Source organism: Macrobrachium nipponense, chromosome 35 (assembly GCF_015104395.2).
Source record: "Macrobrachium nipponense isolate FS-2020 chromosome 35, ASM1510439v2, whole genome shotgun sequence".
Classification (NCBI taxonomy): Eukaryota; Metazoa; Arthropoda; class Malacostraca; order Decapoda; family Palaemonidae; genus Macrobrachium; species Macrobrachium nipponense.
In genome coordinates this window covers 8,395,745-8,414,805 of record NC_061096.1, presented here as the reverse complement: position 1 = coordinate 8,414,805, position 19,061 = coordinate 8,395,745, and the positions used below count along the sequence as shown (strand labels likewise).

Sequence of the window (19,061 nt, the reverse complement as noted above, 5' to 3'; positions counted from 1 at the left end):
GGAAGGAGAAAAGTCTCTTGATGGAAGTTGTCAAGGTTCTAACTCTAGAAACAGACAAAAAATTATGGGCCTTAAAATGGAAAAACTTCCTATTGAATCAATATTCAACTTCTGAAACTAAAAGTACTGCTAATGAAAAAACATAGATGTATGAACTGGGTTAGGGTTCCATAGGGCTTCCTGATAATGGTGAACCATAGAAACGAATATATTGTTGGATCCCCCTAAAAAGAGATACAACTATGTGCAAGAACTTACAATACATTTACAACATAGCCAGTAGACAAAAGTAGCAGAAAATAATTAAGAATCGTAAAAAAAATTTGAAGGTCAAGAATTACCTTTAAAAATTGAAATTACAGTGGGCCCCCCATATTCGCGTTCTCCAGATTCGCGGACTCTCACATTCGCGCATTTCTCTCGGGTACGTTTCCCCGCAATATTCGCGGAAAATTAGCGCATTCACAGTATTTTTCTATGAGAAATATCCACAAATTCCTGGTTTTTTTATCAATTTCATCATAAAATGCACTTTTTGTGATAAAACTATTAAAAAAACCAAGTATGAACATTTTTAGTGGTTTTTCTTGAGTTTTAACTAACAAAATAGGCTGTTTTTAGCATTTTTATAGGGGTTCCAAATATTCGCGGGTTCTAACTATTCAAGGGGGGGTCTGGTACGCATCCCACGCGAATACGGGGGGACCACTGTATAGGCTAAAGCAGAGAAATTAGACCCTATGTTCCAAAACCACTACAATGTCAAAACTGATCCAAAGAACATGCCACGCAGTGGATGTGTGGTGAAACTAAATGTGTGAACTGTTGGCAAAATCGCCATTCAAGGTCTAAGGAATGTATGTATTATAGTATATACAATACAGAATTAAGATTACTTAGGAGAGAACAGGAATGCCTAAAAAAGCGGCCAAATTATGAATTGTAAACTGCTAGGAAGTGCACCTTGTCCACTACTAAAAGAAGACCAAACAATGAAACAAAAATGGAAACAGATAAGAGTAACAAAATCCTGATAGAGCAATCTCTTGGAATAAGAACTACTTTGCAAGAAGAAACTAAAATAGCAAAGAACCAAGGAATTTATACAAATTCTTATGTGGACATTAGTTCAAATTTATTTTTGAGGTATTGGATCAGTGGAGTCGCAAGAAGATAGTAGTGCATGTACCACAGGAATATTAGAAGTTGTGATGAACTGGAAGCTAAAGATAAAAGAGGCATATAGAGAGAACTCCACCTAAAACCAAAAAGCCAACAATTATTGAAGAGATATCTCTTAAAGTAAAGACAAAGTAAAAAGTGATTAGAAGGGAGAAGAGATTACTCCATCACCAATAATTGGTGTAGCAAGATTAAACCAAAAAAAAAAAAAATGATACATAAAAACACGTGGATGTAATGAATGTTTCATTAAACTGTGCAACAAGAACAGAAGCATAACAAAAGACAGTTTGAGAAACACAGTAAGAAATTTCATAATTTACAGAAATAAAGAAACCATTAGCCGGAATACTCGCAAAAAGGGCTGTGTGTGCATTGAACACCTTATATGTTATGAAGAAAAAATAAATAAATGTCATAAATAAAATTTTAGTTAAAAAAAAATTTGAAAAAATTTGAATTGATAATCCACAAAAAGAAATTTACACGTGAACACACAATGTAATATTTTAAATAATAATTATTTTGGTAAATGGAATGTCAGTGGTCTGCAGAACAGATTATGTTTAGGAGCTATACAAAGATTACTAAGGGAATATGAACCGATGATATTATGTTTACAATGTGTCAACAAAACAATATCAACAATACGTAAGTATACCTTAGCATCAACATGTAGAGAGAAAGAAGGAAATTTAGGTACAGTAGACCTTCTGTTTCGCGTACTCAAGATGCACGGGTTTCTCTATGGATCACATCTACCCATTACTCGCGTAAAATTTGCCTATTTGCTGTATTTTTTTACAGAGAAATATTCACTAATTACTGTAATTTCATATCAGTTTCATGACTAAATGCACTTTTTATGATAAAACTAGTATTAGCAGATTTTAGCTATCGGGGTTTCTGGTACACAACCCTGGTGAATACAGGGGTTCACTGTACAGCCATATGTGTACATAACAAAGTACATACATACTATGGCATAGTACCTGTAAACTTTACTGACTTGTAAATATTGAGTATTATTAAAGTACAAATAAAATATAATAATTATGCAATTTATAATGTAAACAATCAGTGTAATAAAGATACAACATTGATAAACTTCAAGAATTACTTTACAATGACAAGGAACCTACATTAACAGTAGGTGATTTTAATGCTCACAACCCAATCTAGGACTATAATTGTACAATTACGCTATTATATATCGCATCACTTAACCCTCTTACGCCGATTGGACGTATTAAATGTCAACATAAAAAAGGTTTTTTTTTAATTTGTGGAAAAATACTTATAGGCCTACAAGCCAAAAACTTTTGAATCGCGCCTTGGGGGATGCTGGGAGCTCACGGATCAAGGCGTTGTTTTGTTTACAATCGTTACGCAGGTGCACAAGCGCGAATTTCTTTCTTATCGCACTAAAAGTATGTGTGACACATCTCAGAAATTATTTCGTCACTTTGTTCATGAAACTTACCTGTCATTCATGAAAACTTACCTGTCATATATATATATAGCTGTATTTTTCCGAATCCGACAGAAATTTAAACACTTACGACACACGCAGTGGGAGTCAGGTGGCTGGTACCCATTCCCGCCGCTGGAGGCGGGTATCAGGAACCATTCCCATTTTCTATTCATAATTTTTCTGTCGCCGGTGCTGGAAACACCTGTTTGCAGCACCTCCGTCCAGATTTTGGAAACTTACTAGCTACTTGAGTATCCCTTTTGGTTTTTTCTTTGGTATCTGAATTGGATCGGTGGCTTGGCACACGTTGACTTTGGATTGATTTGAATTTGGTATTGATTTTTCTTGTTTGATCAAGATGTCAGGGTCTAGTTCTGCTAGCGCTAGATTTTGTTCTATGTCCGAATGTAGAGGTAGGCTACTGAAAGCTTCAGTAGACCCACATTCTGTTTGTAAGGTTTGCAGGGGGAATGAATGTACGTTTGAAAGTTCGTTGTAAGGAGTGTGAAAGATTAAACAGAGTCTGAGGTGGAAGGCGTATGAAACCTATCTTAAGAAACTTGAGCGAGATAGGTTAAGGAGGTCTTCCTCCAGGAGTGTTTCAGGTAGGCAAGATTTTTAATGATTCTCCTGCTAACCCTCCTTCTGTAGATTATGCTCCTACCTGTAGTGTTGCCTCCGGCCCCTGAAGCAGTGTCGGTAGAAGGTAATACTTTATCGCTAATTCTTGAATCGATTCGTAACTTAGAATCAAAGTGTTTTAGCTCTGAGAGCAAAAGTGAAGAGAAGTGCAGTGAAAGTGCCCCTTGTGTAGTGGAGGGTGCGTCAGATCGGCCTCATTCCGCCTCTAGAACCTAGACCTCTGCTTGACTCCCAGGTTACGGGAGAGAGCATGTCGAAAGTCGAAGGAGGGTTACGAGGAACCCCCACCGATCTGGCGTGCCTTCGGCAGCTTCTGACGAACCTACCCAGACTGCCAAGGAGCCGTGCGCGTGCTGTCTTCTCAAGGAGTGCCTTTTCTTCTTCTGAAGCTTCCTCCCGCGCAAGGGGTGGAGCTCTCATACCGCATCACGTCCGCTGAAAAGGACGGCTCGCGTTCGGACGCTTCACGTCCAAGTTGTTCTCCGGAACTTTGCTCGTCGCCTGATAGTGCGTTTGCTGCTTTTCCTCCGCAGAAGAAGCGTAAGGATTATTCGGAGGCGGAGTCTTTTCCTAGATGTTTTTTTCAAGCGCCTCAGTCCGCTCTAAGGTGCGTTAAGTGGCGTCCCTGGGAGTAGGAAGAAGGCGTCCCCTCGCCACTCTCCTGCTCACAGGATCAGCCCCTCCCCAGAAAAGGAGGCTTACACCTACAAGCAAGATTCTCCTGTCTCTTCAGCAGCAACTTCGAGATGTTTTTTCTTCGAGAGAGACTGTTCCACGTCGCCGTAAGAAGGATGACAATCTTCCTGTGAAGAGTCGAGGCGTTCTCCCTCTCCCTCTCCTCGCTCGTCTCTCTCTCCGTTTGAGTCTCCTTCTAGAGTTCGTTCTGCTCCCCAGCAACTTTCTAGAGGAGGCGAGAAATTCGGGTTTCTCGCTCTCGTGAAGCGGTTTGTTTCCGCTGCTAACGAAACTTGTTGATAAGAATCGCGTTTCTTTAGATGCCGAGCGCGCTTCTGTGAAAGTCAAGCGCGCTTCAGTGGACGCCGAGCGTGATTCGGTGCAAGGTAAGCGAGCGCCAGTGGACGCTCGGCGCGCGCCAGTGGACGCTCAGCGCGCGCCAGTGGATGCCAGGTGTACACCTGTTGCTGTCGAGCGCGCTTCAGTCGGCGCCAGTCATGAATTGGGCTCTTCGGACGACCCAAGCCGCGCGCCTAACGGACGTCAGTTTACCACCTCCGCAAGCGGAAGCGGGAACTCTTCCTGTTCCGCCGCTCTTTCTCTTTTGAGAAAGCTCGTGACTCTTCCTTACTTCCTCCGATTTCTCCAGTGTTTGAAGAGGAAATTAGTGACGCTTTCGTCGAAGTGGACGAAGAACAGCAGTTGGCTCCAGTTTCGACGGACTACAAGGTTTTGACTCGTCTGCTACAGTCAGTCTTTGCAGACACTTTCCAACCTGAAGCTCCACGTACTCCTCCCTCTCAGTTTTCGTCATCCAAAGCTACTAAGATCTCGGGCTTTGTGAAAATGAAGAAGTCGCTTTCTACGAAGCAAGCTTTTCGCAAGGTCCATGATTGGATTAAAGGAAAAGAGGGAAAGCTTCAGGTAAGACTTCTTTCGCTTTACCACCTTCAAGACTTTGTGGCAAAGCTGGTATGTGGTATGAGACGGGAGAAAACGTCGGAGTTAAGCTTCCAGCCTCGGCTCAAGGAGACTTTGGTAGTATGGGGATGCCGCCAGAAGATCTTTTCTGTCTTCCTCTAAGGTCTCTTGGACACATAGAGAGTTAGACTTTCACCTTAAAGGCCTCTTCAGGACACTAGAGGTCTTTAATTTTCTTGACTGGTGCCTAGGAGTTTTGGATGCCAGGTCCAGGAGTTCGATTCCATCAGTCTGGGGGAGCTGTCCAGTGTATGTCTTGCATGGACAAGGCCGTCAGGGATGGTTCTGGGGAATTGGCTGCTCATTTCAGCACGGGACTGCTTAAGAAGAGAGCACTTTTTTGCAATTTTACTGCAAAGTCGTCTCGCCAGCGCAAAAAGCGGATCTTCTTTTCGCTCCTTTCTCAGAACATCTCTTCCCCAGTGTATGGTAAAGGACATAGCTGCCAGTCTCCAGGAGAAAGCAACCCAAGACCTTCTGGCACAGTCTTCTAGGAAGCCTACAACTACTTCGTCTTCTGGGTCCTCTGCTTTGAAGAAATCGAAGCCCTTTCGATCTGCTTCTTCCTCGAAGCAGCCCCTCGAGGAAGAGGCTCTTTCAGAGGCAAGACTCCCGCTCCTCCAAGAGCAAGAAGTGAGAGGGAAGTCCTTCAGCCACCGGTAGGAGCCAGACTTCTACATTTCGCGAGAGCCTGGGAAGAGAGAGGTGCCGACGCTTGGTCTCTGGACATCGTCAAGAAGGGGTACAGAATTCCTTTCCTGAAGTTACCCCCGCTGTCTTCGACACCAAAGGATTTGTCTCCTTCGTATCAGGGAGAAAAGCAGAAAGTGCTTCACGATCTACTAGATCAAATGATCGAGAAGCAGGCGGTGGAACAGGTCTTCGACCGGAGTTCTCCGGGTTTTACAACCGTCTGTTCCTAGTGCCGAAGCAGTCAGGGGGTGGCGCCCCGTTCTGGATGTCAGCAGTCTAAATCGCTTCGTTACCAAGCAGAAGTTCAAGATGGAGACACCTCAATCCGTGCTTGCAGCCTTAGACCGGGGGATTGATGTCTCTTTAGACCTTCAGGACGCATACTTTCACGTCCCATCCGTCCCCGATCAAGAAAATACCTGCGGTTTGTCCTGAAAGGGAAGGTTTTCCAATTCAGGGCACTCTGCTTCGGTCTCAGCACGGCGCCAATGGTGTTCACCGTTCTTATGAAGAACGTTGCGAGGTGGCTCCATCTTGCGGAATTAAGGATCTCTCTCTACCTAGACGACTGGCTTATTCGAGCCTCATCGCAAGACGGTGTCTGAAGGACCTTCACACGACTGTCGTTAGCGAGGTCCCTGGGACTTCTGGTGAATCTCGAAAAGTCGCATCTGACTCCTTCTCAATCCTTAGTCTATCTGGGGATTCAGATGGACTCAGTGGCTTTTTCGGGCTTTTCCGTCCCAGGGGTGACACTTCAATGCCTAGGCAAAGTGTCAGCCTTTCTAGGGAAGGAAACATGCTCGGTGAGGGAATGGATGAGTCTGCTGGGGGACCATTTCCTCACTGGAGAAGTTTGTTTCTCTGGGAAGGTTGCACCTCCGACCACTTCAGTTCTTCCTCTCAAGCAATTGGTCACGCAAACAAGATCTAGAAGAGGTCTTGTTTTGACGGAAGAAGTGAAAAAGCACCTCAAATGGTGGTTGGATCCAAAGAAGCTTGCGGAAGGACTTTCGCTCAAGCTTCGGAACCCCGACATAATGTTGTTCTCCGACGCGTCCTCCACGGGTTTGGGAGCAACACTGGGAGGGAGGAGAAGTGTCAGGCACCTGGAGAGGGGAACAGGTGTCCTGGCACATCAATCTAAAAGAACTTTCAGCGGTTTACCTTGCTCTAAGGTTCTTCCAAGAGGAAGTCTCCAACAAAGTGGTTCAGATAAACTCGGGACAACACCCCACAGCCTTGGCATACCTCAGGAAACAGGGGGGAACTCACTCTCCTTCTCTGTTCGCCATCGCGAAGAATATCCTGATTTGGGCGAAGTCGCAAAACGTCACGATTCTGACAAGATTTGTGTCAGGCGTGGAAAACGTGCGAGCGGACCTTCTCAGTCGGCAAGGACAGCTTCTGCCGACGGAATGGACCCTTCATCAGGAAGTATGCCAGGCGCTATGGAAGCTGTGGGGACGTCTCATGTGGACGTTTTCGCAACTTCCCGAACGAAGAGACTTCTGCTGTATTGCTCCCCAGTTCTGGACCCGGGAGCAGTGGCAGTAGACGCCCTACTGTGGAATTGGTCGGGACTAGACATTTACGCTTTTCCCCCATTCAAAATCCTCAGGGAAGTGATGAGGAAGTTCGCTGCATCAGAAGGAGCGAGGATGACCCTCATCACCCCCTTCTGGCCAGCGGTCGAACTGGTTCACGGAGGTGATGGTCCTTCCTGGTAGACTTTCCAAGATCTACTCAGACAGCCCCACTTCGAGAGGTACCACAAAAAACCTCCCGCTCTGAGTTGACTGCGTTCAGACTATCAAGAAGTTGGCCAGAGCGAGGGGTTTTTCAAGACCTGTGGCAACGGACGATTGCCACCGCAAGGAGGCCCTCCTCAATCGCAGTTTACCAATCAAAGTGGGCTGTCTTTAGAAGTTGGTGCAGAAAGAAGGCATATCCTCCACCTCAACCTCTGTGAGCCAGATAGCAGATTTCCTTCTTCACCTTAGGAAAGAAGCGAAACTAGCCGTTCCCACGATAAAGGGCTACAGAAGCGTGCTTTCTGTGGTCTTCAGGCATAGAGGACTCGACTTAGCGAATGATAGAGACATTCATGATCTCATTAGATCATTTGAGACTGTGAAGGTTCTCCAACCGAAAGTACCATCGTGGAACTTAGACGTGGTACTTAAGTTTCTCATGTCGAGTCAATTTGAACCGCTCCATTAGCCTCGCTTTGGAATCTTACTAAGAAGACCATTTTCCTAACCGCTCTGGCGACGGCGAAGAGGGTTAGCGAAATTCAAGTCATAAGCAAGCACATTGGGTTCAAGGATCATAGTGCAGTTTGTTCCTTAAGTCCTACGTTCTTAGCAAAGAACGAGAACCCTTCCAACCCTTGGCCGAGGATGTTCGAGATCAAAGGGTTGTCGGAGCTAGTGGGACCTGAAGCTGAGAGAGTCCTGTGTCCTGTCAGGGCTCTCAAGTTTTATTTGCAGAGAACCAGAGCATGCAGAGGCTCTTCGGAGAACTTGTGGTGCTCTGTGAAAAAACCAGATCTTCCGATGTCGAAGAACGCACTTGCGTTCTTCTTAAGAAGTACGGTTAAGGAAGCCCATGAAAAGTGTAGTGAAAGTGACATGGAGCTTCTGAAAGTGAAAGCCCACGAGTTGAGGGCTATTGCTACTTCGGTGGCTTTTCACAAAAATATGGCAATCAAAGATATTTGGGCGCCACTTATTGGCAAAGCAATTCGGTGTTCGCTTCACACTACCTGCGGGAGGTGAAAGCAACATACAAAAAATTGTTACTCGCTCGGACCATACGTCGCGCAGACACTGTTTTGGGGGCAGGAGGTAGCGCTCATCCTATCCTTTAATGGTTAGGGGAGTTTTTAACTTGTGTTATGGTTGTGGGTGTTGACCGCCTGCGGCAGATCTCCCTTCCATTAGCTTAGTCTAAGTGGGATACTTTTGGTAGGCTACGCCAGGTGGTTTGGTTTTACTTCGTTGACCCTCATTTGTATGGTCAATGCTTAGTCACGTCGTGGTCTCGCCCCTGTTGACAGATCATCTGGAGTGCACCAGCTTTATAGGTCTCTACCTTGCTGGCAACTCTAGTAGCACAAGCAGACTTACGCGGCAGTAACCACGAAGTCAGCTATGCTAAACAGGTAAGGAACCAAGATATCAATTATCTGCATATATATGTTTTCCTAAAATCTTCTATTCTGTCTACTCCCACCACCAAAGGTGGGATTCAGCATATATATATCTGACAGGTAAGTTTCATGAACAAAATGACATTGTAATGATACAATTAAGTTTGTTCATACTTACCTGGCAGATATATAATCAAGTACCCACCCACCTCCCCTCAGGAGACAGTGGAAATAAAAATTATGAATAGAAAATGGGAATGGTTCCTGATACCCGCCTCCCAGCGGCGGGAATGGGTACTAACCACCTGACTCCCACTGCTGTGTCGTAAGTGTTTAAACTTTCTGTCGGATTCGGAAAAATACAGCTATATATATATCTGCCAGGTAAGTATGAACAAACTTAATTGTATCATTACAATATCATTTTGCATAATTTTTGCACCATTTTAAATTAGCCGTTACATAGAGTATTATATATAAAATGTGTGCAATTTCATGTAGAATACAAAAAAAAAATACTCATGATTGTAGCTTTTATCAGTTTTGAAATATTTCCATATATGTAAATAACGATAAGTGCCAAAATTTCAACCTTTGGTCAACTTTGACTCTACTGAAATGGTCAAAAAATGCAATTGTAAGCTAAAACTCTTACATTCTAGTAATATTCAATCATTTTCCTTCATTTTGCAATAAATTGGACGTCTCTAGCACAATATTTCGATTTATGGTGAATTTATGAAAAAACTTTTTCCTTACGTCCGCGCGGTAACTCTTCCGATAAATTTTTTCGTGCGATTGTCCTAATGTTTGCACAATTTTAAATTTGCCGTTACATAAAGTTTTATATATGGAAATGTGCGCAATTTCATGCACAATACAACTAAAAACAACCCATGGTTGTAGCTTTTATCCGTTTTGAAATATTTTCATATAAATAACGATAAGTGCCAAAATTTCAACCTTCGGTCAAATTTGACTCTACTGAAATGGTCAAAAAACGCAATTGTAAGCTAAAACTCTTATATTCTAGTAATACTCAATCATTTACCTTCATTTTGCAACAAATTGGAAGTCTCCAGCGCAAGATTTTGATTTATGATGAATTTATGAAAAAAAAAAAAAAATTTCCTTACGTCCACGCGGTAACTCTTCCTAAAAAAATCAGACATTTTTTCATCCGATTGTCGTAATGTTTACACCATTTCAAATTAGCCGTTACATAATGTTTTATATATAAAAATGTGCACAATTTCATGTAGAATACAACAATAAATAATTGAAGGTTGTAGCTTTTCTCATTTTCGCAATATTTGCATATAAATCTCGATAAATGGAAAAAAACCATGTTCGGTCAACTTTGACTCTACGAAATAGTAAAAAAAGGCAATTGTAAGCTAAAACTCCTGCAGTCTAGTAATATTCAGTCATTTATCTTCATTTTGAAACAAATTCGAAGTCTCTAGCACAATATTTAGATTTATGGTGAATTTTTAAAAAAAACTTTCCTTCCCTCCGTGCGCTGATTCTCCGCTGCAAATCTCCTTAATGCGTACGTTGCATTATCGTTATATTTGCTCCGTTTCATATTAGGCGTTTCATAGAGTTTTATATATGAAAATGTGCGCAATTTTATTATATAGAAAATGTGCGCAATTTTTATGTAGAATACAAAAAAAATAATTGAAGGTTGTAGCTTTTTCTCATTTTGAAATTTTTGCATATAAAAAAAAATTTATAAAAAAAATTCGACATTCGGTCAACTTTAACTCGTCCAAAATGGTCAAAAACTGCAATTGTAAGTTAAAACTCTTGCAGTATAGTAATATTCAATCATTTATCTTCATTTTGAAGCAAATTGGAAGTCTCTAGAACAATATTTAGATTTATGGTGAATTTTAGAAAACACATTTTTTTACGTCCACACGTTACGAATTCATGCATCATTTTGTGATAATATTTTCTCTTTGTTGCTTTAATCGTTTTACTATGTGTTATATACCAAAGTGATTGCAATTTAGTGTACAATACAACAAAAAAAAATTAACTCGTTTGCTTTAACCGTTTTGCTCACAGCGCGATTTGAATATAATTATATATGAAATTTTGTACATGAACTTTCCTGTCAGACATATACTTAGCTTACTGTCTCTGACGTCATGAACAGAATTCAAAATAAAAACTCGCGGCTAACGCGACAGGTAGGTCAGGTGATCTACCTTACCCGCCGCTGGGAGCGTGTGTAAGACCAACATACCTTTCTTGCCAGATTTTTTCTGTCGTTGGTGTCGACCACACCTGTTGTCGGTAACCTCTTGACAGTTGGATTCTTTTCTCGTTTTCGCCCTGGATTGTTTCTACGGACTTTTGGTGAAGTACCCGATCTTTTGGCCTGGCATTCGCGATTTGTGGACAGTTATTTGACTTTTCTTTGGATTTTTCTTGGATTCATGATGTCTGATGTTGATACTAAGAAAACTGCTATGTTTAGAGTTTGTTGTATGACTGAGTGTAAGGTGAGGCTACGAAAGCGGCGGTAGACCCTCACACGGTATGTTTGAAGTGTAGAGGAATGAATGCACCTTTAATAATCCTTGTAATGAATGTGAAAAGCTGAATGAGGCTGAATGGAAGTCTTTGTCTTCCTACTTGAGGAAGCTTGGTAAAAATGGATAAAGTTAGGAAATCTTCTTCTAGGAGCAGTAGTAGATCATATTAGCGAGTTGGATATAGATAATCCTATTTTAGAAGTAGCTCCTTGTCAGTTTCAGCTCCTGCTCCCTGCACCGAAGCCGAAGATGCGCCTTCGGAAGTGGCCTCCATGAAAGCCACCATTCGCAGTATGGAGAGGAAAATCAAACAATTAGAAGGTAAGAATGATTCCAATAGTGATTTGTGCAGTGAACCCAGTGCAGTGGAGGGTGCGTCTGATCGGCTCCCTAATGCTTCCAGGCCTAGACCTCCTCCAGACTCCCAGTCCCAGTGGAGGAGGAAAGTCGAAAGCCGCAGGAAGGTTGGGGAGCATCCCCACCGGTCAGGCGTCCCCTCGGTAGCTCCTGTTGATCGTTCCCAGGCTACCTTGGATCGCTCCAAGAGAGAAATATTGCGCCAATGCTTCTCGTCTTCGCCTTCGCCTTCGCCTAAACGAGGATGGAGCTCTTCGGAAGCCTCGCGCCCTTCGAAGAGAGCCTGGAACGCTCCCTGCGCCCGTCCATCCAGCCCTGAAGTTTTTTCGGAAGAGCCTGAGGTGGAAGCGAAGAAACGTAAGAGATCTCAGGAGTATCGTTCCCCGAGCAGAGATCGAACCTCGTCACCTGTTCAAGAGTTTGTGAATTCTCCTGCAAGGGTGTTGGCTAACCTTCAGGCGCAGATTTCGGCTCTGGCTGGATATCTTAGCGTGTCGTCTCGTCGTAGGAAGGACGTCTCCGCTTCCTGTAAAGAAAATCCAGGCTCCCCTCTCCTGACTCTCGCTATTCGACGGAAGCGGCGCGCTCACCTGTGCGTTTCGGATTCTCCGCAGGAGACTTTCTGCTTCGGACAAGATCCCTTCTGCGTCCAAGCGCCATTCGCCTGACAGACAGGTTTCTCCTTCGGACAAGGAGCAAACTGCTCGTAGGAGATCTTCACCCTACAGACGCTCTTCTCGAGACAGGATCGCTCCCCTTGACAGGCGCCAAGAGCCTAGTAGGCGCTACTCGCCTCGTAGCCGCTCCTCGTCTCGCCTCCACTCTCCTGTTGACAAGCGCCCTAAATCGGACAGGCGCTCTTCGCTGGACAGGCGTCAAGAGCTTGTTAGGCGCGTTTCTCCTGGCAGGCGCTCTTCTCCTGACTTTCACTCTCCTCGAGTCAGGCGCCGAGATCCTAGCAGGCGCTTCTCCCCTTGTAGCGCTCACCTAGTAGGCGCTCGTCGCCAGAGATCCTCTCGCCTCGGTTCAGGCGCCAAGAGCCTGGTAGCCGCTTCTCGTATGGCAGGCGCTGTTCGCCTGGTAGCCGCTCTCCTTTGGATAGGCGCCAAGAGCCTGATAGAATTCTTCTTCAAACAGGCGCTCTGCTCCTGACGCCGCCTTACTCCTGTTAGGCTCCAAGAATCTGGAAACGCACTCCTCCAGACAAGAAGGATGTTGCAAGTAGACACGTTTCTGAAGCTTTGTCTCCAAGACGTATACGTCTTACTTCCTCAAGAGATCCTTTAAGAATAGTCGCGCCTCTAAGAGGTCATGAGGGTTCTTCAGCTCAGGAAGAACAGGACCCCTCAGAAGAAGAAGGACCAAAAGACTCCTCTGTTTCCTCCTATAAGAGGCTGACAGATTTGCTCCTGCAAGAGTTCGGAGATATCCTTTCTCCTGTGGCTCCCCCTTCTCCTCTTTCGTTATTCTCACTTCGAAGACGTCGAAGGTTTCGTCTTGTGTAAGGATGAAACCTACTGTTTCCATGAAGAAGGCGCTTAGAGGTTTTGGGGAATGGCTCCTTTCTAAGGAAGAGAAAGGGAAGACGGTTTTTTCTTTCCCTCCGTCTAAACTGACTGCAGATTGGATTCTGGTACGAATCTGGGCGAACCTTTAGGCCTCGCTCTCCCTTCGTCTGCGGACTCGGACTTCTCTTCATTGGTGGATTCTGCTCGTCGTTCCGCCCTCTTGTCCGCCAAGACTACGTGGGGGATGAATGAACTTGACCACCTACTGAAGGGAATGTTCAGAGTCCTGGAAGTTTTCAACTTCCTTTATTGGTCCTTAGGATGTTCTGGCTAATAAGACCCAGACCCCTGATTCTCTGTCTCCTGAAGATCTTAACTGCGTCCTCACTTGCATGGACAAAGCAGTGAGAGACGGATCGAGTGAAGTCTCCTCGCTGTTTGGAGCTGTGGAGTTATTAAGAAGCGGTCTGTCTACTGTTCGTTTCTCACTAAGGCAGTTTCACATGCACAAAGGGCCTCGCTTCATGTAGCTCAACTCTCTCCTCTTCTGTTCCCAAGAAAATTATTCAAGATGTCTCGAGTGCCCTTTCAGCTAAGGCTACTCAGGACATGTTAGCCCAGGCGGCCAGGAAACCTCGCTCTGTCTTCCAACCCCAAGGCCAAGAAAGAGACTCCTCTGAGGCAGGAGCCCTTTCGAGGAGGACCCGCTGTCAGAGGTTCTTCAACCAGAGGAACTAGACCTTTTAAGAGAGGTAAAACCTTCTCTAGGTCAGTCAGAGGAAGAAATAGCGATCAAGGACTCCAGACATCAGTGGGTGCCAGACTACTGAAATTTGCCGACGTCTGGGCCCACACAAAGGGGCAGACAATTGGTCCCTATCGATTGTCAGCAAAGGATACCTCATTCCCTTCTCGTCAAGACCACCATTGACGACAACTCCGAGGGAGTTGGTGGCCAAGTACAAGGACCCCATCATGAATCAAGCCCTTTCTCTAGCAGTAGATCTCATGCTAGAGAAGGAGGCTATAGAACTAGTGGAAGATCCCCGCTCTGCGGGCTTTTACAACAGACTATTCCTAGTTCCGAAGAACTCAGGAGGATGGAGACCGGTTTTGGATGTAAGCGCCCTGAACGTCTTTGTGGAAAAGAGGAAGTTGCCATGGAGACAACTTCCTCAGTGTTAGGGGGGGGGGCGGGCTCTTCGTCCAGGGACTGATGGGTGTCTCTAGACCTTCAGGACGCTTACTTTCATGTGCCGATCCATCCTTCTTCACGGAAGTATCTACGATTACATGATGGGAGGAAACATCTTCCAATTCAAGGCCTTGTGCTTATTCGGGCCTATCGACTGCACCCCAAAGTTTTCACGGGTTAATGAAAAACGTGGCGCGTGGCTACATTTGGAGGGAGTGAGGGTGTCGCTTTATCTCGACGACTGGCTAATCAGAGCAGAGTCTCAAGAAAGATGTCTGGAGGGGACCTTCAAAAGGACCCTTACATTGGCAAGTTCTCTGGGACTTCTGGTGAACTTCCAGAAGTCCTCAATTAATCCCCAGTCAAGAGCGGATCTATCTGGGGATTCGGATAGCTTCTCTGGCTTTTCGGGCTTTTCCGTCGCCAGAGAGGATAGCTCGTTGCTACGAGAGAAAATAACGACCTTCCTAGAGAAAGATGCATGCACAGCGAGAGTGGATGAGTCTGCTGGGGACATCTCCTCGTTGGAGCAATTCGTTTCTCTAGGAAGGTTGCATCTCAGGCCTCTACAGTTCTTCCTATACCAGAACTGGAGGCGTCTCCCTAGATCTGGAGTTCTCCTTCAAGATCTCAAGGGAAAATCAAGAGAGACCTTCGGTGGTGGAACAACCCACTTCGTTTTGTGGAAGGAATGTCTCTTTATATGCCGACCCCCAGCCATGTGTTGTTTTCCGACGCATCGGAAGCAGGTTGGGGAGCGACGCTCGGGACAAGAGAAGTGTCAGGCACCTGGAAGGGGGATCAGGTGTCCTGGCACATCAACAAGAAAGAGTTGATGGCAGTCTGGATGGCATTGAAAGCCTTCGAGCCCCACGTCCGAAATGCAGTAGTGCAGGTCAATTCGGACAACACAACAGCCTTGGCGTACTTCAAAAACAGGGGGGACGCACTCCTTCTCCCTGTACGAAACAGCAAGGGATCTTCTGCTGTGGTCTCAAACAAGGAAGATCAGTCTTCTCACCAGATTCGTACAGGGAGAAAGGAACGTCAGGGCCGATCTCCTGAGCAGGAAGAATCAAAACTCCTGCCTTCCGAGTGGACCCTCCCACTCAGAGGTATGCCAAGACCTGTGGAGAATATGGGCAGACCTCGCATCGATCTCTTTGCAACAGCAAGGAACGCAAGAATCGACTTTACTGCTCCCCGATCTCAGACCCAGGAGCAGTATCAGTGGATGCGTTTCTCCTAGATTGGACAGGTCTAGACGTCTACGCCTTTCCCCCCTTCAAAGTACTGGGAAAACAAAAACCCTCAAGAAATTTGCTATCTCGGAGATGAACAAGAATGACGCTAGTAGCTCCGTTCTGGCCCGCCCAAGATTGGTTCACAGAGGTACTGGAATGGTTGGTGGACTTTCCAAGAGCACTTCCACAAAGTCAAGATTTGCTCAAACAACCCCACTTCGACAGGTATCACAGAAACCTCCCCGCTCTCAATCTGACTGGCTTTCGACTGTCAAAAGTCTTGTCAGAGCGAAGGGGTTTTTCGACAAAAGCTGCTAAGGCTATCGCCTCAGCTAGAAAGACCTTCGACCCTTAAAGTCTACCAGTCGAAGTGGGACATCTTTCGCCGGTGGTGCAGGAACCAGAAGTTTTCCTCTTCCAGTACCTCTGTGACTCAGATAGCAGATTTCCTAGTTTTCCTCAGAGAAAATGCGGTTTGGCAGTATCTACTATCAAAGGATACCGAAGCATGCTGGCTGCTGTGTTCAGACATAGGAATTTAGATCTTTCGAATAACAAAGATCTTCATGATCTATTAAGATCTTTTGAAACTTCCAAGAAAACTTCGAACGAAGTTCCAAGTTGGAATCTGGACGTGGTTCTTCGTTTCATGAGGTCCTCTAGGTTTGAACCACCACATTTAGCCTCCTTCAAAGATCTTACGAGGAAAGCTCTCTTTCTCATGGCTTTAGCATCCGCTAAAAGGTTAGTGAGATTCATGCTCTAGAAGGAAGGGTAGGTTTCAAAGGAGATTCCGTGGTTTGTTCCTTCCTTCCTTCGTTTTTTAGCAAAGAATGAGAACCCCTCAAATCCTTGGCCCCAGGAACTTTGAGGTTCGTGGTTTATCTGCCCTAGTAGGGGAAGAACCTTGGTGAAAGAACTCTTTGCCCTGTTAGGAGTTTAAAATACTACCTTCAGAAGAAGAAAACCCTTAAGGGCATTGAGGACAGACTATGGTGCTCTGTAAAAGGACCCCAGCAGGACCATTGTCGAAAAATGCGCTGTCTTTCTTCATTAGAAGTGTGTGAAAGAAGCACATAGATCTTGTAATGAAGAACATTTCAAGCTCCTAAAAGTCAAGGCTCATGAAGTGAGAGCAATTGCCACTTCCTTGGCCTTTAAGAAGAATATGTCTCTTCAGAATCTGATGAAAACTACATTCTGGAGATGTAATTCAGTATTCGCCAACCACTACCTAAAAGACGTCAGTATTACGTATGACGAGTGCTTCGCGTTAGGCCCGTACGTATCGGCGGATTCGGTGCTGGGCAGGGAGCTGGAACATATCCTTAGTAGATTTTTCGTTTTGTAATACTAATAACTTTAGTTTGGTTAGGTGATCGGATTTGGTTTGAAGCTCCCTGCGTTGGTAGTGGACAGGTTCTGTCATAGAAGAGGGCGAACCCCCATTGACATGATCCGACTTGGATTCTACGAAGTAAGCGGATATCAAATCCCGTTAGTAGACCCAAAGAGTCTTTCAGCTGTAGGTCACGCCCTCGCTGATAGCTCTTATGGTCTATGCAGAACTAATAGACAGTATCTATGAAGTCTTCAGCCTAAACAGGTAAGAACCAAGGTTATTTTTATCCTACAACAGGTGTTGTTTACCTTTTCTTTGTTATTTTCTGTCTTGTACCCTCCACCAAGGGTGTCAATCAGCTAAGTATATGTCTGACAGGAAAGTTCATGTACAAAAATGATATTGTTATTTTACAATAAAGTTTTGTACATACTTACCTGGCAGACATATACGATTGATGGCCCGCCCAGCCTCCCCTCAGGAGACAGGTATAAGAGAGAAAAAATCTGGCAAGAAAGGTATGTTGGTCTTACACCCGCTTCCCAGCGGCGGGTAAGGTAGATCACCTGACCTACCTGTCGCGTTAGCCGCGAGTTTTGAATTCTGTCGTGACGTCAGAGACGTAAGCTAAGTATATGTCTGCCAGGTAAGTATGTACAAAACTTTATTGTAAAATAACAATATCATTTTTGTTTTCACGCTATCATATATCTCATCATTTATGATAGGATAATGATATTTTTTTTCATTTCTGATGGTTGCATACTAAACTTCAGGCATTGACAAAAAAAGGAGCCAAAAATGAACTCTTAATCTTGAAAACTAAGCACACTGTGATTTTTTGAAAAAAAATATTTTTTCCGCTTCGGCGCTCACTCCGAGACTGGCTCAGCATACGGGAGACGATTTTTATTATACCCCTTCGGCGTAACAGGGTTAACAAAATATATTATTCAGACAGGCACTTTCTCGGGAACTTTAGTTGAATTGTGGTTGAATGTGCAGCCACAAGAGACTTGGAGAAAGTAGTTACTACAAACCTCAAAAAAGGAAACAGGATAGCAAAAGTAAATGTGGTCCTCATTATGTATAACTGAATCAAGAAAATTTGGAATGTGATGAATATATAAATGAAGGCAAATTTTCACCCGCCTGTGGGTAGATCTGCAGTCTCAAATGGTTGTGTATGTTCATCAGTACTGTCTGTAGTATATATATTTGTGACTCCTAATACTATGTATCAGTCCTTCCATCAATGGCTTGGAAATAAAGTCAAAACCGGTCAGGACCTACACCCTGTATCTTATTTTTCACCTGTGAATATGTGTGTAAATGAACCATGTCTAAAAGTAATTATAAATATATATATATATATATATATATATATTTATATATATATATTATATATATATATATAATTTTCGTTAAAAAGCAATTGCTTTAGTGGCACCAATAAGTTTCTTGCAGGTATCTTCATACCGACGAAGTTTTTTCCTATTCTCGTTCGTCCATTTCTGGTTAAAAATACGCAGACTTTCTTCTTCCATTTATTGAATTTTGTCGCGACAGCTGTTTCGCCTTATGGCCATTATCAAATGACTACTGACTTACAATCTGGCTTTTCAGCCTATTTATTTCATCATGTGGGAGGTATGACCTTGAGGTATGGGTACTGGTTAGTCTGGGGATTAACAGCTTAAGGGCATTGTTTTGGATACAAAGAACATAAGGACATTGTATTGTGACAATAAGTGAAAGTTTAAACAGTTGTTAAATAAATATTCAAAATACAATGCTATGTGCTAGTGTTACATGTTGGTTTTAGAAAAAAAAATACAAAATTACATACAGGAATGAAAATGAATATAGAAATCTAAATACAGGTATAAAAAAAATATATACATTTTATAGCAAACATAAAGGTACAAATCAGATCATTTCTGTTTATACATAAATGTGCATAATTTAAATTTAAGTGAGTGAGTGTGGCTGCAGATTCGTGTTGGGCGGGGTCTCAGCGACCTGAGCAGGGGAGGTGTTACTTGGCTCTCGTTGACGCTGGGTC

The 19,061-nt window shown here is 44.0% G+C and overlaps 1 protein-coding gene across 1 annotated transcript in view; it reads left to right on the top strand.

Moving 5' to 3' along the window:
* Positions 1-19,061, top strand: part of LOC135208280 (RAB11-binding protein RELCH-like) — a 231,746-nt gene that overhangs the window by 170,238 nt on the left and 42,447 nt on the right.